Raw genomic sequence first — 24,781 nt, 5'->3', positions numbered from 1 at the left:
GGCTCTTCCCACTCCACAGGGGTGGGGCCACAAAAGACCCTTGGCATTCACGCTCTATGAACCTGATGAGTTGGATCTGCAAGGCAATGGAGCCAATCATAATGGAAGTCAACAATAAAGACATTGGGAACCTTCACATAGTTGAGCACACCCAGTTTGGCTTTGTCAAATGCAGATCACACCTCCTGAACTGGGTGGATTTCTTTGAGACAGTTACCCAGGCTACAGTTGACTGAAATGAGCTCCACACAGCCTACCTATACCTTGCTAAGGCCTTTGACACCATTCCCCAGTCAGGTATGATAGATGAACTCACCAACCTGGGCATGAATCCATACATCACAAGATGGATTACAAACTGGATCACAGATCCTACAAATAAAGAGTTGCTGGCTACATGTCAGACTCTACACCAGTAACAACTGGTGTCCCCCAGGGTTCAGTCCTGGGGTCCCTCCTGTTTTGTATAGACTTATCAAAAGTACATGCCAACACAGAAGGGTTGTGGTTGACTACGTTTGCTGGGAACTGTAAAGTGTTTGCCATAATAGATTCCCTGGATGACACAAATATTCTCCAGAAAGGACTCTGTGAGACAGATGTGTGGTGTCAGAATCATGGCCTGAAACTCAGTGTGGAAGAATGCATAGTAATCCCCTTTGGTGAAAACAAAGTACCCACAAACTACCACATAGGTGTTACCCCCTTAAAACTGACAAGGTAATATGGGATCTGGGGACACAAGTAGATAGTCATCTTTCCTTTGACAACCACGTTGCCATAGTGATTGGGAAATCCTATGTGGCCCACCTAATCAACAAAGGGTTTACATCAGGATCAAAAGAGGTAGTGGTGGCCCTCTACTCTTAAGTCATCAGTCCCATTATTGAGTACAATGCACCATTTTGGTGTACTCAACTAAACATATCCAGCAGCTGTAGAGACCACATAGGTACCTCACCAAGAGGATTACTGGCCTCAAACAGTTGTGTTATGCAACACAACTGGCAAAACTAAATCTGTTCTCCGTTGCGTACCGCCTACTCAGAGGCACACTCTGCCTAACATACAGAGCCATGTCCAACACATAACTGTTGAACATGCTCCATCTACGGATAACAAAATTGAGTCACACTACACACTCCAGGGATATGAACCTCATCACAACAACAAATACAACATGCTGGTGGGATAGAGTACCATCCCAGACACTTGCCTTACTGGTGAATAGAGTCCCAATGTACATCAGACAGAGCCCCTCGCTGACACTCTTCAATAGGAACCTTGATGAGTGGATGGGAAACAGACAATTCACGCCAGGCATTACATCAGCAGCCTCACTAGAAAGGGGCTTAGGGTACTAACGATTAGAACTAGGGCTTGAGAGACTACCCAATGGGGTGGTGAAAGCTGCACAACTTGCCTAGGCTAATATATGCCTTCGTGAAGATAGTCTACTACATACCTATGAACCTATGTGACAGGTACATGTCTACAGATAGTAGATGTGTACTTCATCGTACAGTCATGTTGTACAGCAGGCACATGGACCACATACACTGTAATGCTTACAGATACTGGTGGCTGTTATGTACAGTGGGTGAGATGTGCACCTCATGTCTTTTGCGCCATTGGGATGTGTGCTGGGTGGGACAGTCCTGGATAGCTCCCTGTTATGGTCACCCTCTTACACACATCTCTGCCCATCCATCTTTGGTTTATTATACTGTGTTCCTCCATATATATATATATATATATATATATATATATATATATATATAGGTACATAGGTAGGTAATAGGCTATCTGCCTGAAGGCATATATTAGTATGGCCAGAGTGTGCAGCTATCACCACACATGGGGTTAGTTCCCTAGGCCTCTGTGTAGTAGAGCTGATGAAGTGATCCATGGTGTGACAGTTCAGTTTCACATACACTCATCAAGGCTCCTCTGGAAGAGTGTCAGTTAGAAACTCAGCTTAATGTAGGTTGGGAGCCTGTTCTAAAGAAAGGGAAGTCTGTGAGTTAGTAATGTATCCCTCCAACATGTTCTATTTATTGCTGTGATGATGATATCCCTAGAGCATGTGGCACAGTGAGCTTGGGTTTACTTCAGATAGCGCATGTACATCAGTTCCGCATTGGACATGGACCTGTCTGTTGGGCAGAGATCGCCTGAGTAGACAGTATGCAACAGAGTACAGATTGAGTTAAATTCAGTCTTGTTGCATGGGGCAACTGTTTGAGGCCAGTAATCCTCTTGTTGAGGTACTTCAGTGGTCTTTCCAGCTGCTGAAGGTGCCTAGTCAGATTCATCGCAAGTGTGCCATGATACTCTCTGATGGGTCTGATGACTGATGAGTAGAGGGAACCTCCTTTGACCTACATGCAAAGACCTTGGCAATTTGTGAGAATGCATAGCAAGATTTTCTAACCACTTTGTGAATGTGTTTCTGGAAGTAGAGATGACTATCCACATGTGTCCATAGAACCCTTATTATTACCTCCATATTTAGGGTGTTGGCACCTATGTGGTATTTGTATGACTGTAGCTCGAGGCCATAATTTTGACACCACATCTGTCTGACTGAGACCCTTTTTAAGGATGTCTATGTTGTCCCAAACATCGATTATGACAACCTTTTTGCAGTCATCCACAAACTTTGCTAAACATAGCCCTCGTGTGTTTGACTGTATTTCTGAAAAGTATACACCAAACAGGAGGGGTCCCAGGACTGAGCTATGGGGGACAGCAGTTGTTACCAGCTTGAACAGAAGACCACAGTTCTTACCTTGTGGGATCTATCTGTGCCCCAGTTGGCAATCCATCAGATGACATATGTGTTTATGCACAGGTTGTTGATTTTGTGGATATGACATGTGTGTGGGATGTTGGAAAAGGGCTTTTGAAGGTCTATGTAGGCCATGTGGAGCTAATTTCATTGATGTATGTCCTGGGTGACTGCCTTGAAAGCTGTCTAGCAAGTTTAGGAACCATGATCTGCCCCTGACCAAACCAAAATGGGTAGGGTTGGTTGTTTGTAGGCTCCCAATAGCTCTGTTTATGAGTTCCATAATGATGGACTCCATGGCCTTGCAGATCAGGCTTATAAGCCAATAATTACCATGGTATGTTGTGCACCAACACTTGTGGAGTGTGCCAAACATTGCTGTAACCCATTCAACAGTTTCATATCCTGTACGGAGGGTAAGTTTCAACAGACTGTTCAGGTGCAGGGTCTGTTTGTTTTGGAGTTCACATTTGACACAGCCAGGGAAACCATGTCATCCCATAGACGCCGTGTTTTTAGGTTTGGATAGAGTTGTTTAACCATTTTATATGTGATTTCTGGGTTTTCACAATCTCCAGGTATGGTAATGGGCCCTTTTGTCAGTGAGAGGAGGGTAAATATGTATGAACCTGTCTAACAAGATGTTGGCAATGTCACTCATGTACATGTATTCATTTACACTTTGCACTGACTTAGAACATATATGAGTTTACACTGATGTTTATGACATAGCGAAAGAAAGTTTCATGGTTCTCTATGGACTCTTTGGCAATATTTTTGGGAGAACATGGCTTGGATAATGTTAGGAGTGCTCATTGTTTCTTGATGATACTGATCGGAGATTTATTGATCTTCTATGGATTTTCACTTTCTTTGAACAACTTACTTGTAGTACATAGTTTGATTATGACAGGAGTCCAATATATTATATGGGTCTGTTTTCATATCACTGTGTGTGCAAGGCAGGATTGGTGAATAGTGACAAGTGTCTGGAGTAAGAACTGCAACTGGCAGATATGTGTGGCCCACTGCTGTACTCAAACATGGCCTAAGTGTGTGAGCATGCCCAGTATGACCTTTCAGTATGTTGTTGACTGACATTTGCTTTGTTTGTTTACGTGTGTGAGCATGCCCAGTTACTGACTGAAATTTGCTAAATTTGTTTAAGTGTGTGAGCATGCCCACTATGGGCATATATACTATGTGTGTGTGAAAAATCAAGTTGGTTTTTACTTCAGGGCTCACCTTTGTGTTGTACATTGACAGGAAGCATGCTGTGCCTGCAGATCTTCCATGAGTCAATTTGCAGAGACTTATCAACATTTCTACATAGGGGGGGACAGCTGTTATTTGTACATTTCTACCTGGGGGGGCACAACTGATTGTTACTGTGGGTGTACATAGGATGTGGGGTACACATGACACTTATACACATTTGCTAGGCCTGCACTGCTATGTCAGGTACTCCATTTCAGTCTGTACTGTTGCCTATTGTACTGGCTTGAGGCATACCACTGTACTACAGACCTTAGCTTCCAATTACATGCATATTAGTTTGTGACTTCTTAGCCTATCCAACCCACATCACACTGCCTGGCCTGCTGTTATCTGTCTGCATAGGCCTGGGGGGGAGGTTACTCATATGCCTCTTCAGAGGGCATTATACAGCATTTGTTTGTGTTTGTGTTTGTCTACAATTGTCCTGCTGGCTGTGACTGTTAGGTATGTGACCCCCACAACTGGTATGTGTGAGTGATTTAAGTTGTGTCTGTGCCAGTAAAATGTTGTCATGGCTTAGTGGATCAGTATTGTGACTATAGTGCACAGTATCCTGAGTTTGAGCCCTGTCGCCGCTTTTTATTTTCCTGCTGGGCAGACCTGACTGGTTAAGGAACAGTAAAGCAGGTGTGAGCGTGTTTACCTGACTTTGCTCAACTTTGCCCGACTTTGCCCAACATTGCCCAACGTTACCCAACGTTACGCTGGTTAGTGTGGTGCGCAGATATGCACAATTATATTTAAATATGCTCAATACTTTTTTAAGCAGTGCTTTATATTGCTTAAAAAGGGCACTCATGCCTCAGGTGGTGCTGCAGGGCTGCCTATGTTGGATGCACATAGTACACTCCCTATACATGTTTGAAAACAGGTAGTGTCAAGTTAGGCATCCCTTTTACTGTATGCGCGAGTCAGAGAGAGGTGTCATTTCCAGGGTTCCTACAGAGTCAGTGTATGTGTTATGTGTTGCCTCTTTGCCAAGGCCAGGGCATACTGGGCATGCCTCCTTCTGCCAACTGGGGTAGACTCAGGTTGTTCCTCCTCCTTCGAGTCACGCTGTGCCTGTGCAGGCCTTGGCAATGGTGGGGGGCTGTTTGGCCCTGCCCCATGCTGTTCCTGCTGCAGCTGTTTCTGCAGGATCATATTGTGTAGCATGACATATACCATGACAATTTGGGTACATGTAGTTAGTGAGTACTGCAAGGCTCCATCAGATGTGTCCAGGCACGGAACTGTGACTTGAGCATCCCAAACACACGCTCAATTATGTTTCTTGTTTGTGCGTGTGCCTCATTATGGAGTTCTTGTTTGGGTATGTGTGCATTTCTGATGGGTTTCATCAGCCACAGCTCCAGTGTGTATCCAGCATCCCCCACTAGGTGACCGTGTGGGATGTCCCCTTTGGCAAATCTCTGGTACAGCTGTGTCAGATGCCAGATGTGGGAATCATGATAGCTTCTAGGGCAGCCAGCACACAAATTCATTATTGTGCCCTGAATATTGCACATGACCTGGCAGTTGATGGGGGGAAGCCCTTGTGGTTGATGTAGACCCTACTCCACTCACCAGGTTGTGCATGCCCAGTATGACCTTTCAGTATGTTGTTGACTGACTTTTGCTTGATATTTGTATATTTAATAATGCATTTGGTGCAATGAAATCTGAGGTGTGCAGATACAGTCATATAAGTAGCTGTAAATGAATGTCCTGTGTGTGTGTGTGTGTGTGTGTGTGTGTGTGTGTGTGTGTGTGTGTGTGTGTGTGTGTGTGTGTGTGTGTGTGTATGTGTATGTGTGTGTATGTGTGTGTGTGTGTGTGTGTGTGTGTGTGTGTGTGTGTGTGTGTGTGTGCATGCGCATATAACTCCCTGTACATACAAAGGGGGAGTAGGTACTCTCACCTGTCTCTGATCTTGAATGTTTATGAATTTTTGCCTCATATTTTGCTCTGCTCAGTATAAAGTTTGCATTTTGTCTGACAACTCAGTGAGCATTTCAGTCAGTAAATAATGATGAAAGATATTAAAGTGCCAGGCATAATAGCCTTCAAAAAGCATACTAATGCAAAGACTGTTATTCTGACAAGTTTCTAATTGTATAAAGGCAGCAACTGTCACTGATTTTGGTCCTTAATCCACCATTACGTTTAACTTTTTCCTTGATTTTTCTTGGGTTAAGAGGTTGAGAGATATGCGTGTGTGTGTGTGTGGGGGGGGGGGGCAGTGACATTCTCACTGTATTCTGTGTGCAAAGGTGATAAATTCCTGTGTGGCAGTTACTTATGTATTTATGCATTCTTTGATCACAGTCAAAAATATGACGTATACAGTCACAGTTAAACAAGTGGCTGTAATGATGGTTACATGTGTGTACATGTATGTATCTGTGTGGATGTATGGATGGGATAAAATAAATTACAGTGACCAGATGGTATTATATTATTATATCTGATATCTGAGGTACATACAGTCAATAAAGGTGGCTTTAGTTGGTAGGTTCAGGAGCTGTTTGTGGATGAAAACGATTGACTTTGCTAACATTTGTTCACGTTAAGTAGTCATTCTTATGTTTTTTCAGAAGTAGTGTGCATTTATGTGAAACCAGCTGGAATACTTTACTATACCTGTTTTAACAAAATCAGCTGAGGTGTGCACAAATAATAAACTGTAACTGATGAGTTTAGGAAATGTATGTGATGAAAATGACAGCACGTGTGTGTGTGTGTGTGGGGGGGGGTGAAATGGTTGATATGTATCTAAAAGTAGCAAGTTGACAATATTTTTTTCACTTTCACTCATAGTATCACATCAGCATTATACAGAATAAGTGGCTATCTGTGGAAGTCGGAGCAGAATGTATGAGATAGCAACTGATTATTGCCAGAGTTTCACAATGAGTAATATCACCATTTAAGAATGCATGATTCTCTGGTTGAGTTTTTGGCTGTGATTCCATCTGTGAGGTACTCCCTGCATGTACCCCTTCTGTTTCTGTGTTTCATCCACATACTTTGTTTTTTTGTTTCTTCTCCTAGATCCAAAGCTGTATAATAGGAGTCTCTAGCCATTTGTGTTTTTACTCTCAACCCATTCTAACACCAGAGGGGTGCACAAAAGGTAACTATCTTTTTTTGAAGGGGTAGGAAGGTATGCAGTATTCCTAGATATGATGTATATATCCTTGCAATCACTTGTTTTCTCAGTTAAAGCCACTTATCCAGACACTGTGTTTCCAGTTAGCCTACTATGTTACTGGCTTTGAAAATTAAGCTTCAGACACACATTATTTTTGTTGAGAGAAATCATAACTGAAGTTCTGTCCTTACTCATGAATTTTTGTTTAGACAATAGTTAGATCAAATGGTTGTAAAATCGCTCTGAGATATACCTGACAGCCTCCAGAACCTTATTACAGCTGACTTCTATTATGTCCACAGAACTGATTTTAGTGGTGTCTTGGCTCATTAGGGTGTGCTAAAAGAATCTGGGGAGCTAAAATGTTGGACAGACAGTGAAGAAAAAAGAAATAAATAATCCATCTGGATGGTGTGTGGTAGGATGTTGGGTAACAAGGGCGGAAAAGAGATGTGCAGGTGGGACAAGTGTACATCAGTGGGCCCATGGAGTAAGACAGGTCTTGTTGATTACAGTGAACATATGATATATATATATATATATATATATATATATATATATATATATATATATATATATATATATATATATATATATATATATATCAAATGGATCCACTTCAGCAGCTCAAAGTTCAAAACTTTGAACTTCAAATTGCCGGGACCAGAAGATCGAAGTTTTGGTAAATTTTGAACATTTTGAATGGCGATCGCTGTACAGAGTGGAATGGGATACTTACCATTTTCCTCACTATAGTGCGATCTTGGAGTTGATATAATTATTTTTCACGGGGTGTGGGGGTGCAGGAGTGCTTGCCTCCCTGCAAAAATGTAAAAAAAAATTGTTTTTAGTTTTTTTATTTCTTTTTCAAAACTTCAAAACGTTGATCTTCTGGTCTTGGCCGTTTGAAGTTCAAAGTTTTGAAACCTCAGGCTTTAGAAGTAGATCCATACATATACACACACACACACACACACACATTATATATATATATATATATATATATATATATATATATATATATATATATATATATATATATATATACATATACATATACAGATATAGATATATAGATACAGACATAAATATATAAATGCTATACTATACTGAGCGAGTACATACTTGGACAATCTGTGGATGAAAGTAAATGACACCATCTGTTGTTTGATCACAGGTATTTATTATTGATCTGCTGTAATACAGCCCCACCCAATTTCATTTGCACCACCCATTCAGTTACTTTCTGCAGCACCCCTTGACTTGAAGTCACCAGCCATCAGCCACCACTGTACCATGCTACATGCTAATATAAAAAAGAAGCTATAGGAGCTCCAAACTAACCTATGGGTAAGTGGAAAGCAAACTGATTTAGAGGCAGGACTCATACAGTTAAGAGTAGATAGAGCATCCTCTGTGAACATGAAGGATATAAGTGGGGTTCCATAGACATCCATGCTGGGATCTCTGCTGTACAACATCCACTTCTTTGATCTCCACTTATCAGGTAAAGATCTCTGGTTAACAAAGCTTGTGGATGATTGTAAACTGGGAGTCATTGTCATGACCCCTCTGACAAACATGCACTTCAATAGGAGTTTACAGTTGTCAATAGCTGGTGCAATAAACAATGGCTCAAGTTTAATGCGAAAAGGGCAACATTATGGCATTTTGTAATCACTCACTAGCTCTGGCTTATAACATACATAACACAACACTTCATAATGAAAATATCCAGTGAGACCTAAGTGCTTGGGTAAATAGCTCCCTTACATTTGGCCATCACGTTGCAATAGTGCTTAAGAAATCCTTTTACCTTGCACAGCTCATTGCAGAAAGTATTTCTGCTAGATATAAAGAAGTCCTTACTTCCTTATAATCTGTACTAATAAGACCATCATCGAGTACAGCACCCCCTTTGTGATGTACCTTACTAAGAATATCAGGAAATTGGAAAGACCCCAGAGGTTTATAACTAAAAAGATATGGGGATCAAAAGACCTAACAACCAAGTAATACTGGAGGCTTAGTCCCTATTCTGTTTTATAAAAAAAACAAAAAAACAAGTAATCTCCGTGGTATCCCTGAAGTCTCAAAAAAAAAACACTAAACAAGTGTAGTGGGTCCAAAAACAAAACAGTTCATATATCTCTAGTTAATCACTGTATATTAATCAAATCAGACAAAAGTAGTAGAAGTGGACGAGTTTAAGTTTGCTACTTCTACTACTATTGTCTGATCTGATTAATACACAGTGATTAACTAGAGATATATGGATTGAAAATCTTCCACACAGTGACGTTTCTTACACTGTTTTATTCTGTTTTATACTGACTTCTTAGGATGATCTGTGTTTTACTTATATTTCTATAAGGGATGTAGTAGTCTAGGGACTCTTTTAAATCTCAGTGTATCAAACCATCCAGCTAACACTAGGGTCAGATCTGAGCCTCCTCCAACAAATATATAGGACAACATATAGAATTGTCACACAGCACCTACCCTTACTCTGGAACAAACTTCCTCTCCAAGTTAAGCAGCATGACACATTGTCTGATTTTAAAAAGAAGCCCAACAATTGCATAGGCATGCAAGAATCCATACATACTCTAGCACTCACAGTAGCAAATCACACACAAATAGGCACACACAGACATACACAAGATGCAGACACACACAAACACAGATACATACATAGAAACACACTCTTAGTGTTCACAATAGCCATTCACAAACAGAAACTGACAGACACACACACACACACACACACACACACACACACACACACACACACACTTATGCTAGCACTCACAATAAACATCAGACACACACAAACACACACATACTGTAGCGGTGCACACATTCTCAGAGAAAGAGTGAAATACATATACTTCTTCAACTCCATCAGCTGTCTGGGCAGGCTGAAATTTTTAATTCACCCTGAAAAGATTCCTGTAATTAGAAGGCTTAAGTATGTGCTACAACAATGTTGTCGGCATTTACCACCTTTGGTACAGTGTGCTCTGAATTTACATAGTTTGGGTGTCTATACATTTAAAACTACACAAGTACCATAACTAAGCACCATGACAGGAAGGTTATTTATGTAGACCCTTTCTATGCAGTACCATAGTTACAGTAGAGGGTCTATGAATCAGAACTGTCATGTAAATTATGTAACACAACTTCCACTCAAGATAGACAGATGGATAAACAAACAGACAAACAGACAGATATGCATACACATGTTACTGACAGTAATAGTGAATATTAAATAATTTCCCTTCAGAACAGCTTGTTACTGTTGTCAGAGAAACTCTAAAGGTCACCAGAAACTGAGATTATGAATGGAAAAATAACCTTTGTCCAAATGATCTGATTTTTTTTTGTTTGTTTTTTTCCAGAGTTGGATGGTCAACTGGGAAGCTGAATAAAATATGACAAAGTTAGCTCTTCATAGTACCAAAGTATGTTATAAGCACTGAAAGTCATTACAAAGCATCTTTAAAAATATTGATGTTCGGGCAGCTTTGTTGGTGTAGAGCAGCAAACACCTGACTATGACTCAGTCATCCAGAATTTAATTAGCACCTTTGGAACATGTAGAAGCTGACACAGGAAGAGGGGGAAGAGGGAGGAATGATGAGGCTTCACTGATCGCCTCTATTCAGTCGGAGTACCAGGGTGATGTGTTTGCATGATTGGGCAAGTGTCTGCAGCCTTGATGGAGACTTGTACAGAGGTCTGGCAAAGCACGTAAATAGGTTTACCATTTTGCTCTGCTCTGGGATGGAGTGCGGAATGATCCTTATCCATTCCAGTTTGTATGCAGTGGTCTATAAGGAGGATTACCAGCATGTATAGAGGGCAACATTTGAGAGTACTCCAGCTGGTCAAAGTATGATGGTTTTGACTTCATTACTTCTTTCCCTGATTTCAGGTAGTTCATAGCCAATGCCACCAAGTGGTATTACCACCTCATCCAATAAAGTGTTATCTATAGGTTAAACCCCTCCCCCAAGATGTGGTGACCCTGGGAGAAAACAAGCTACGTGGAAGCCTGAAGTCAGTGGAAACTGACAAAAATAAAATAAAAATAAAATGTGAGTGATTTTGGAGGCTGCAAAACACCATTGCAGATATTTAACATGTGCTACCAAATAATGTTATTAGTGTAGTTCAAGGAATCCCAGCGCAACCAAAAGGGAACCAGAAGCTACACAGAAAAAAAGTGTCATATGCAACAACAAACAAAGAGTATCCCTGGTTATTTGGAAAGGTAAAGAGCAAAAAGAAATTAGTATTCTTGTGGTAGCACCCTTGGTACTAATATCTTTCTTAGATATTCTATGGACACCATTATACTGGCTGTACACTTCAGCAGCCTGTTACTACTACATTACTGCTACTGCTCTAATTTTGGGTGAGTGTGAGCACACTATTGTTATAAAAAATGTTATCTATATTTTAGTTAATTATGATGCTATAATTTATTGCTCTCTCACATTGAATTTTAGGAACAGAATACTACTGCAAGTAGTAACAAAGAGTATCCCTGCTGGCTACTTTAATCAACAAACAGAAAGATGATTCCAAAGGTCTTTCTTTTATCCACAGACCCACAGTCACTGTTTGGAATCAGAATAATTGGATAAGATTTACTACCCATGAGATACCTAATGTAAACTAATAGTAAAGACTCCTTGCTGTAGTTACCACATTCCAGTTTCCTAACAGAGTTGTTCCTTTTCTTTCTTTTTAAGAAATATGATAATTGAGGTACTCCACTCAATCAAGGTTTCCATTCTAAAACTTCACTGAACAGCTAAAATTCCTTTTCCCATAATATGCCTCTGACCAAATAAATAACTGTTGCTGCTCCACAGATGCTCCTTTCTCACAGAAGTAGCACTGATTATAGATGCAGTCTTTGGATTCTCTAAGTGCTATTGTATCTTTTGAAATTATTTAGGATTTAAAAAGGATACAAGCCATTAGTTGCGTTGTAGTTAAAACTGCTATTTGTCGAGCTTCCCCTCCTATTACAGCTTGAATGAGCCTATACTCACCTTATAAGTACTCATATCAGACAGCTGCTGAGTTCACTTCTCAAATATCTATAGAGACTTCTAACATTTATTTTTTTTTACTTAGTGATTAGAATTACTGAAGATGAATCTAGCTTTGGAATAGTGAGACACTGATTGCTTCTAAAGCATTTCAGAAATGGGGGTTAGCCCATTCTGGACTGCCACACTATGTTCAGCTGTGTTACACTCGGCTACCTTACTCAGTCTCACCAACACCAATCTAATTTCCTTATAATAAGAGGGTACCACCTCCTTCCTCACCACACCAATCAAAAATGCAGCCCTCATACATCACTTCCTATCCAATCTACTCCAAAATGAGTTACAGCCACTATACAAAAATGTATTTGCTAATCATGTTCAATGCTAGAATGGAATTATCTTCAAACAAAATGTGACTTTTTAATATTAGACCAGTCCATAACCACCAGCAACAATTAATTATTAAAGAAAACTTTTATGAAAATACATATTCAAATGTGAAAAGCTTTAACCTTGTAATGTGTCAACATACATATAATCTTGCTATTCACTGAAAAGCCTTCCTTAACACTTTTACATTGTTATATCACATCAGTTAGTAATGTGCTACTTATAACAACATCTAATAACCATATCTATGTGAAATTTTCTAGTGTGAAAATATCGTTCTTAAGAATAAACTTATGTTTGCTTATTTACTTGATATAAGTAAAGATATTCTCCGGGATTCAATAACATCTACACTAACCATATACTAAGTGTACAGACAACACAGGCATAACTTACACCTTCTTCCTCCTAATTTTAGTTTTTCTATAGATTTCGTTGCAGCTTTAAATATTGACAGGGATTCGTAAAGGTTACCACAAAGTGTAGAGTACATGGACAATGCAATTTTTCTGAGTGACTCAAAAGCACAAAAAATGTGGTAGGGCTGTTCTTGAATAAATATTGAGTACACAGTGTGCACTTATTGTAGGCTTTATTGAATCTGAATTTTATAACAAATTAAAAAATCATTGCAAAAATCATACAGCCTTAGGATTTAGAATGTAAGGTGTGCATATACCTAGCACTGTATATAAGTATTTCTTATCATAATTCAAAGAAATACATTTTATTGACTTTAGAATATAAGCACATTTACATATGTGAAATGTTTCCATAAACAACATTTTTTGATTAATTGATAACCTTAGTAGGTATATGTTACATGTGGAAACCATTTTTGCAGTCATTCTTTTCTTTTCTCTTGGTATGCTATTATGAGAAACATACATCTTCTAGAGATTTTTTATTCATTTTAATAGTTCAAATAGTTTTAATAGCAGTCCATGTTTTCTTGAGAGTTTATAAAGCCAATAAAGTTCTTTGCTTCTGGGAAAATTCTCTCCCCTGAGATATGAACTTTTTTTCAGTCTTGTGGGGTATAATATATGTGCTTCAATGTTGTTTTTCTTTAAAAGTATTTTATTACTGACCAAAATGCCATTCATTCCTCTAATGTTTCGATGCATTATCATAGCCACATCTCATCACATACTGACCATTCTCAATGGAGACTTTTCAGTTTTTAGCATAATTTCTTTGTCAATGAAGGTCAAAAAACCTCACCATGATTGATCTTGGTGTGGCAATCAAATTTGGGTGTTTAAGTTTGCTCACTGCCCTATGTGCCCTTTTAATTTCATACAAGAAGGCTTCATGAAAATTCAGTAATTAAGATATCCAAGTTGTTAAAAAAGGCTACTATGTCTTTACCATCTGACTTTCTATCACTCTTTTCAAAGTCCTCCATCTTATCTAGTAACTATATATTTTATTTTATTAAAAATTCTGTTTGTGTTTTTTCTTCCTTCATCATTCCATCTGAGAAATCCACTGCTCTCACTTTTTCTTTTATGTGAGAATTTGTAGTCTTATTCATAAATGTTAACATTTCAGTTTGTTTTAAACTATTTTCTTGTAAGTAATCTTACTTTGACTGGAAACTATCAATTGTGAAGGTAGGTTCTTGTAATGAGGATAAAGCTTACTGAAATTCTTTCTTTAAAGTCTTTAAAGTCATTTCTGTGGTATTTGTTTAGAAGGAGCTAGTTTGTAAAATGGTCCAAAAGGCAAGTTTTGAGAGAATAAATTGACAGGATTTTTTTTTTCTTGTATAGTAAATTTCTAGATAAAAATCCTTAGTATTTCTTCCAAAGTTATTCAGTCCTGTTTCAGGTGCAATTCTTTTCACACTTCCTTGAATAATAGTAATAATAATAATAATAATAATAATAATAAACATCATCAACAGTTCAGAGAAATGGCGAGTGTGGAAGAGAGGTGAAGAAGAGAGTACAGGCAGAGTGGAGTGGGTGGAGAAGAGTGTCAGGAGTGATTTGTGACAGACTGGTACCAGTAAGAGTGAAAGGGAAGGTCTACAAGAGGGTAGTGAGAACAGCTATGTTATATGGGTTGGAGATTGTGGCATTGACAAAAAGGCAGGAGTCAGAGCTGGATGTGGCAGAGTTAACGATGTTAAGATTTGCACTAGGTGTGGCGAGGGTAGACAGGATTAGGAATAAGTATATTAGAGGGTCAGCCCAGGTTGGACGATTTGGAGACAGGATTAGGAATAAGTATATTAGAGGGTCAGCCCAGGTTGGACGATTTGTAGACAAAGCCAGAGAGGCGAGATTGTGCTGGTTTGGACATGTTCTGAGGAGAAATGCTACGTATATTGGGAAAAGGATGCTAAGGATGAAGCTGCCAGGTAAGAGGAAAAGAGGAAGGCCTAAGGTAAGGTTTATGGATTGTGGTGAGAGAGGACATGCAGGTAGTTGGTGTGACAGAGCAAGATGCAGAGGACAGGAAGAAATGGAAACAGATGATCTGCTGTGGCGACCCCTAATGGGAACAGCTGAAAGAAAAATAAGAAGAATGCCACAGACCTCCTCTCACTTGCTGTTACATACCAGCCATCTTGATTCTGACCCCTTTATGTTAATGTTATTAATGTCTCTTAGTAACCTATGTTTTGTCTGAGTAAACCTTATGATAATTTTGTGTTTTTTTTCTCCCTGTGCTCTCAGCCAGACAACCCTGTTAAAATGTAAATTAGTACATAAGTTGACAAATAAACAAACAGACAAACAGATAAATGCAAACACACATGCATAAATAAAATATCATTGGAGGTTACTACATGGGCAGCTGACTTTAATTGTAGATTATGGAATAAGAGTAAAGGCACTCTAGGTGAGGCATAGCTAAGATGCCACTACACAAAGGTGGCCCCACTTCAGATCCCAGAAGTTACAGACTCATCATCCTAAAGAGTCTATAATTTCTGGGATATGAGGTGCAGCCAGACGTTACAGGCCCATCAGCCTAACAAGTCTTACATGCAAACCCATGAAATGTATCACAACTGATCTAATTAACTACGATATAAAAATCTTCTCATACTCAGCTTGGCATTGTCAAGGTTCGATCTTGTCTAATGAATCTTGTAAACATCTTTGATAGGGTTACTCAGACTGTAGACTGTGGACAAGTACACACAGAGAACCTGCACCTCGTCAAGGTATCTGATACCATACAAGGGGTAGCTTGTGTTACTGGCTACCAGTCTGTAGCACCCCTCCCCAATTAAAAAAAAAAAAGAAAAGAAAATATTTTAGATGCGCACCAATTATGAAATTCAACCTTTTTTAAACTAAAAATAAAGGTGAACTTTCCAATTTTCTCCCTTCTTCCAGGTTCGGAACTCCATTTATGCATAGAGTTCTGATAATATCTGTAATAAAAAAATAATATAAATTTAAAAACAGCCTGGCATTACACTTATCCCATCAATGTGCCACTTGTTGATATGAGGAACATCACTTAATAACCATTGGTTCAGGCTTCCTCAGGTGACTGAGAAGACAGTCTGAGACTGAAAGTGAAACATAGGTTAAACAATGAGTAAGCATGATCACAGGAGCATTTTGTAATGGTTTTCTTTATCTTTTATTTCCTCTTTTAACTGCCATCATGTAAAAGGGCAAACACCATATTAAAATGGGCATGTGTGTGCATGTATGTATTTATATATGTATGTAAGTGTTTTTGATTTTGCAGATAAAAGCCATCTGAGTTTCAGACTTAATAATTTTAAAAAAGCATGTTAATACAAAGCCTGTCATTCTAGCAAGTTTCCTTTGTCCACCACTATTTTTTTTCAGTTTTTAATCTTTTTGTTTATTATTATTAAGAAAACAGATTGAGAGATGTGTGGGGAAAAGGTTGAGGTGGCTTTCACACTGTATTCGGACAGCAGTGATATAAGATAATACATTCCTGTGTGGTAGTTATTTGTATATTTAATAATCCATTTGGTGCAATGAAAAGCTGAGGTGTGCAGGGACAGTCATATACTGCAAGCAGTTGTAAATGAATGTCCTGTGTGTGTGTGTGTGTGTGTGTGTGTGTGTGTGTGTGTGTGTGTGTGTGTGTGTGTGTGTGTGTGTGTGTTCATTCGTGCATAACTCCATGTACATACATAGGGGGAGTAGGTACTCTCACCTGTTTCTGATTTTGAATAATATTTCTGAATTTTTTCCTCATATTTTGCTCTGTTAAGCATAAAGTTTACATTTTATCTGACAACTCAATGAGCATTGCAGTCAGTAAATAATGATGAAAGACATTAAAGTTATAGGCTTAACAGCCTTCAAATAGCATACCAATGCAAAGTCTGTTATTCTAGCAAGTTTCTAATTGTATAAAAGCAATAGCTGTCATTGATTCTGGTCCTGTACCCACAATTACTTTTAACTTCTTCCTTGATTATTCTTTGATTAAGAGGTTGAGAGACATGTGGGGGGCGGGCAGTGGCTTTCTCACTGTATTCATTATGCAAAGATGATAGATTCTTGTGAGGCAGTTACTTATGTATTTATGCATTCAGTTGATCTTAGTCAAATATATGAAGTATACAGTCACGGTTATAAAAGTGGCTGTAAGGATGGTTACATGTGTGTACATGCATGCATCTGTGTGGATGAATGGGTGGGATAAAATAAATTACAGTGACCCACTGTTATTTTTGTATTGCATTCTGACATCTGATGTGCATACAGTCAATAAAGGTGACTTTAGTTGGTAGGTTCAGGAGCTGTCTGTGGATGAAAATTATTGACTTTGTTGACATTTGTTCATGTTAAGTAGTCATTATTATGCCTTTTCAGAAATAGTGTGCATTTGTGTGAAGCTGGCTGGAATACTTTACTATACCTGTTTTAACAAAATCAACTGTAATGTACTCAATTAATAAACTGTAACTGATGAGTTTAGGGATTGTATATGATAAAAACGACTGCATGTGTGTGTTTGGGGGTAGGGGGCGAACTGGCTGCTATGTATCTAAAAGTAGCAAGTTGAGAATAATTTTTCACTTTCAATCATATTGTTACATCAGCATTGTACAGAATAAGTGGATAACTGTGGAAGTCTGGGCAGAATGTATGAGATAACTGATTATTGGTAGAGTTTCACATTGAGTAGTGTTATCATCTAAGAATGCTTGATTCTCTGGTTGAGTTTTTGGCTGTGATTCCATCTGTGAGGTACTCCCTTCATGTACCCCTTCTGTCTCTGTGTTTTACCCATGTATTTTTTTTCTTCTTCTCCCTGACCCACAGCTGTATAATACAAGCCTCTGGCCATTTGTATTTTTACTCTCATACCAGTCTAATACAAGAAGGGTGCACAGAAGGTAGCTATCTTTTTTTTTGAAGGAGTAGGAAGACATGCATTTTTCCTAGATAGGATGTATATATATCCTTGCAATCACTTGTTTTCTCAGTTAAAGTCTCTCAATCAGACACTATGTGTCCAGTGGACCTACTATGTTACTGGCTTTGAAAAATTAAGCTTTATACACAAATAATTTTTCTTGAAAGAAAAATATAAGACTGAAATTTCTGTCTTTACTCATGATTTTTTGTTTAGGCAATAGTTAGATCAAATGGTTGAAAACTTATCTGAGATATACCTGACAACATCTAGAACCCTGTCCCTGCTTACTTCCATTATGTCTACAAAACTCATTTCAGTGGTGTCTTGGGTCATTAGGGTATGCTTAAAGAATTTGGGGAGCTACAAAGTTGGACAGAGTGAAGAAACAAGAAATAATTAATCTGTCTGGATAGTGTGTGGCCAAGATGTTGGGTAACAGGGGAGAACACTGGAGATGTGCAGGTGGGACTAGTTTACATCAACAGGCCCATGAAGTAAGACTGGCCTTGCTGATTACAGTGAGATATCTGAGATTTATGTATATCTAGATCTAGATTGTTGTCTGAACATAGATTTTTTTATCATGTTATGCAATACTTGTGATCTTTGCATAGATTTTTTTATCATGTTATGTAATACGTGTGATCTTTGCCTCTCCCTCTGTGCCACTGCTAGCACTCCTGGTGTATTAGAGCAACTTGGGGTCCTGTTTCATCTGGGTCCAGACCTTGCCTAACACGATATTGTGACCACATCTGCATCCCTACCAGACCCCCTACCTTTCCAGGAAGAACCTGATCTTTTTCTAAGTGGGCTGTTCCTTGAGCTGTTCCACAAGGCAGTATATTGTGACCACATCTGCATCCCTACCAGACCCCCTACCATTCCAGGAAGAACTTGATCTCTTTCTAAGTGGTCTGTTCCTCGAGTTGTCCTACAAGGCAGTATATTGTGACCACATCTGCATCCATACCAAACCCCCTACCTTTCCAGGAAGAACCTGATCTCTTTCTAAGCGGGCTGTTCCTTGAGCTGTTCCACAAGGCAGTATACTGTGACCACATCTGCATCCCTACCAGACCCCCTACCTTTCCAGGAAGAACCTGATCTCTTTCTAAGTGGGCTGTGCCTCGAGCTGTCTTACAAGGCAGTGTATGTACGCTAGCTAACTTTGTTTATTGTCTCGGCACTTGCTCGGGTGAACCCAACCCCAGTAGTTGCCTCATCACCAGACTGCTAGCACCCCTTTGACTCTACCTACTTTCTTCCTTCCCCGTGTACTCCTTTGTCTGCCATGTTACCTGCATCAACTGACCATCTTTTTGCCCTGCTCTCCCACCTTCTACACTATATACCTCTGGAAACCTCCTCTCCTGCCCTGGTTACCTCTTTCTTACTCTGTCGCTGTATTTTCTCTCCATCTCCACCCCCCCAGTCCTATACCTGCCACTGCTTATTCCACCCCTCAGACACCCTGCATCACTGTCCTACTTACCAGGTACATCTTTTTCCTACTACTTCTTTCCCCTCTCCCATCTCTCCCCTTCTAACCCCTACTGCAGATACCTATGGCCAACACTCTGTTGACTATCTGCTGATTGATTGATTTTGCTCACTCCCTAGCTCATCTGTACCTCTCTACACTCACTTCTAGTACAAATTCTACAGTCTGCCTTACCTGATTGATTGTCTCTGGAGGCCCCTGTAAACTGTATTTGACTCAACCCGCTCTGTTCAACCCTCGCTACACTTGAGCTCACTTCGCTCCCCTACCCCTATTCCCACCCACCCCATTCTCATTTGATTTTTACCTAGCCTAAGTACTTACCCCTCCCAAGCAACCAATCCCCTTCACCTCCCACAATCCCCTGCTCAACCTCACTTCTGCTTCTCCCAGGAAGCAACTCCTTCCCTCTACTTTCATCTATTCCCACCCCCTTCAAACTCCCGCACCACAGTGAAATACCTTAAACTCATTCTCATCTATTTCTCCCTTCTCAATCTCCTATTTCTATCCTACAACTTTACCACCTTAAAATCAAGTCCAGTCTCACAATTCAAATCACCCACTCTACCACACTCTTGCCTCACAAAATATCATTCTTACAGCAACATAGGCCCTGGCCTTTTCACTCACACAACCTCTCTTCTTTTACCCTTCAAACTCCTGCACACCCACCAAGCCAAAGCCTCACTTCCAACATACCTCTCAACTAGAAACAAACTCACTTTCCATCTACTTCACTCCATCACTCACATCAAACTTCTGACATCCACCCCAACCCAGGACCCATAAGCTGTAACCCACAGCACACACAAACACACCCCACATCCTCTCCTTCCTATTCTCACTTACATCCCCTCCCTCCCTTCCAAAAATCAGCCAAATCAGACCTACTCCTTTTAAATCTCCACCTACATAGTATTCTAAACAAGACCAATGACCTACAAGCTACACTATTCCACTGCTCTCCAGATATAGTAGTGTTAACTGAAACCTGGCTAAAGCCCCACATTAAGGATACAGAAATACTAATACCAGGCTACAATATAATATGAATGGACAGGTTCAACAAATGTGGTGGGGGTGTAGCAGTAATGTTTAAAAACACCCTTAAAATAACCCAACTGACACGCTCACCACCCACTATTCCTAACTCAGAATTATTACTCACCCACCTTAAAATCAATCCCAATAAAGGAATAGTTATTATAGCCTCCTACCACCCTCCTGGCAACAACTTCCCTAGCATTGAACACTTACTCTCCTGGGCATCCACTGAATTCACCCAAGAAACCTTTATTATGGGTGATTTCAACATAGATTGGCTCTCCTGTACTACTAACAACCCATCCAACTTTATAAATTTCTATTCCTTCACTCAGACCATTAACTGCCCAACACGTATAGATAAACACTCTAACAAGCACTCTACTTTAGACTGGATCCTAACCAACAGACCCAAGCAAGGTTACTTGTCTGGATGCCTACCAGACACCCTCAGTGACCACTACCCAACATTTCTTTATAAAAAACATGTTTATCCAGATAGTAACATTATTTACAAACACATTACCTCCAAAACACATTTCTCCCTCACTACTTTCCACCAACTACTACAGCAATATAACTGAGTCCCTCTTAAATACCTACCATTAGATGAGGCAGTTGAGTACTTCAATGGTACTTTTCTTACTAATGTCAATAAACTGGTCCCCACCATGATAATTTGTGTTAGAACCAAGTCTCTACCATGGTTGTCCAAAACTACCAAACTACTAATGCAAGCAAAGACAAAGCCTGGTCAAAATATCATACAACTAGGAAAAAATCAGACCAAACCAACTATCAACAGCTAATAAACGTAACAAAAAACAATAAAAAAGTGACAAACAAGCGTACTTCCTATCCTGTCAACAAAAACACCAAAACAACCCAAAAAATTTCTGGCAGTGTATCAACCAACTCTTAAACGCAGGTCAAACGTCAACCCCCCCCCTCCAACCTCCTCTAATAACACTATCCCCATAGCTATCCAGTTTAACACCCATTTCATCAGCGCACATAACCATACCTAGCACTACTATAGTCAGTCACTATCCCCTCTTTTTCACATCTATACAAAATAACTATATAAAAACTCTCTTATCCAAACTCAAACCAAGCTGCACAGCTGCTGACAATCTCCCGAATGAATTCCTGAAATTGGCAGCCCCTGAAATAGCATATCCCATCTCAATACTAATCAACCACTCTATAAATGAACAGTACGTCCCTCGCATTTGGAAAATATCTCACATTATTCCACTCCACAAAGGTGGCCCTTCCAAAGAAATAACAAACGTCCGCCCCATAGCAATCCCCCCCAGCAAAAATCCTAGAGAAATGCATCCACAACCAGCTATTAAACTACTTCCTTCTCAACAACCTACTTTCCAACTCTCAGCATGGCTTCCAGACAAAGCACAGTACTAGTACAGCTCTCCTTACCTTTATTGACTCCATTCACCAACACTTGAACAAAGGACAACAGGTCACTTCTATATTTCTAGACATGTCAAAAGCCTTTGACACTCTCCCACCAGCTCCTTCTTAACAATCTATCCACTTATGGCCTTAGCTCACCCGCATTAACCTGGTTCCACAGTTATCTTTCCAACCATCAACAGGCCACAGTATGGGACTCGTCTCTCTCCCCTCTCCTCCCCACCTTTGTGGGAGTGCCCCAAGGTTCCATTCTTGGTCCACTCCTCTTTATCATATTCATCAATAACCTCTGCACAGCAACCCAGCATGCCTCCATAGTTCAGCAGGCTGACTACTCCACCCTTATCTGTTCTGCTCCCTCCACCCCTGATCTCCAAATTAGAATGCAATCTGCTTTCCAGGGTATCGAATCCTACCTCTCACAACACCAACTCATTTTAAACCCCAACAAAACTAAAGTTATAGTATTTATGAATAACAAATCCAAACCTTCACAAATCCCCCTATCCATTACTTCTGCTAATGGTACCAAAATTACCCCCATTAACTACACAAAACTCTTAGGCATTATCATAGATGAATACCTCAAATTTGACATACATATTGCCCAAACCATCAAAAAAGTCCACATTAAATTAGGTAGCCTGTATAGACCCAAGCCTTTCCTAACACCCTATGCCAGGCTTGTCACTGCACGCACACACCTCCTAAGTACCCTTCTCTATGGTTCCCTTGTTTTCACCAACCTCCATAAATCAGACCTCAATAAACTGGAATCATGTTACCATAAAATCTCTAAATTTGCCACCATCCTCTCACTCACATCCCATCACTGCTCATCACTTTCAGCATTAAACTGGCTAGAGCTACCTAACCTTCTGTCTCTCAATCATCTAGCCTTAACCCACAAAATACTCTACAATCCCAATAACCGCCCTGTCTTATCCTCCTTAGTTCAGCCACACTCCAACCATCGAACTCTAAGATCCTCCAACAAACTCTTACTTAAGGTGTCCATCTCCTACAACCAAAACAGCAACTCCATCTATTCCCACAACATAGCCAAACTCTGGAACTCCCTTCCAGAAACCCTAAGGAACATACCCTCACATGATCAATTCAAAACACTACTCAAACACCACCTTAGCAACCACTGGCTATGCTCCTCCCACTCCCCTGCTTAAACCCACTCTTCTCTCTTGTTAGTTACACTCAGAATAAGCTCTCCTCCTGCTTCTTTTCTGCTTCTTTTGTAATTTAGTTATACTCCCTCTACCACCTTTGCCATTAGCTCTCTCAGCTTGTAAATAATTCTTTACTCAGCTTTCTCTTTATTCACTATATTATCTGCTCTATTAGCAGGTTTTTAATTTTTCATCATCCTGTTGCGTTTGTTCATCAAGGTAGATCTTCCACCGGGATCTACACCAGTAAACACACAATACTCATATAATGTTTTCTTCTTGATATGTAATGTTTATTACTTGATTGATCTTTTGATATTGTAAAAATGCTTCTATTTTTTGTGATGTTATTGACTTGTAAAACTGCATTCTGTTTATGATAATCTGTATATCTAACATCTACTTCTATTTTAATTTCTGTGGAGCTTTTCTCCCCGGGACTCCACTGAAAATGGGCCTCTGGCCCAGTTGGACATTCCCGGTCAACAAAATTTAATAAATAAATAAATAAATACCATCGTTCTTCAATAGTATTACATAAATGCAAATGCATTGTCTTCATATTATTATGCTGTTCATGGAGCTTTTCTCCCCAGGACTCCATTGAAAACAAGCTCTTCTCGGTTCAATGGACTATCCCGGTAAACAAACTGTAAAATAAAATAAATAAATAAATATATATAAATATATATATATATATATATATATATATATATATGTACATATATAGATATAGATATATATAAACATAAAGTCACTATACTGAGCGGGTACATACTTGGACAATCTGTGGATGAAAGTAAATGACATCATCTGTTTGACCACAGGTATCTGTCATTGCTCTGTTGTAATAGAGACCCACCCAATTTCATTTGCACCACCCATTCAGTTACGTCCTGCAGCATCACCTTGACTTGAAGTTATCAGCCATCAATGTAACATGCCACATGCTAACACAATAAAGAAATTGAAGAAGGTCAAAGCTGACCTATGGGTAGTTTACCTTGCACAGCTCATAGCAAAGGTATTTGTGCTAGATCTAAAGAAGCCCTTATAATCTGCACTAATCAGACCATCATTGAGTACAACACCTCCTTTGGGATGTTCCTTACTAAGAATGTCAAGGAATTGGAAAGACCCCAGAGGTTTGTAGCTAAAAATCTATGGGGATTAAAAGACTTAAACAGCTAAGAAATACTGGAGGCTTAGTCCCTATTCTCAGTTTTATACTGACTCCTTAGGATGATCTGTGTTTCCATAAGGGATCTAGTAGTCTAGGGACTCTGAATATCAATTTATCAAACCATTCAGCTAACACTAGGGTCAGAAATCTGAGCCTCCTCCAACAAATATATAGGAGGATAGATTGATTTGTCACACAGCACCTACCCTTACTCTGACACAAACTTCCTCTCCAAGTTAAGCAGCATGGCACATTGTCTGATTTTAAAAAGGAGTCCAACAACTATATGGGCATTCAAGAATCCACCCCTGGTATGACTGGCCTGGCCATACTTGAGATGGCAGGCATGACCTAAGGCTGGGTACTAACAAGGCAGAAATGGC

Source organism: Protopterus annectens, chromosome 6.part0 (assembly GCF_019279795.1).
Source record: "Protopterus annectens isolate FY-2018-M chromosome 6.part0, PAN1.0, whole genome shotgun sequence".
NCBI lineage: Eukaryota > Metazoa > Chordata > Ceratodontiformes > Protopteridae > Protopterus > Protopterus annectens.
The sequence above is the reverse complement of the archived record's forward strand: the minus strand, read 5'-3'. Positions refer to the sequence as shown.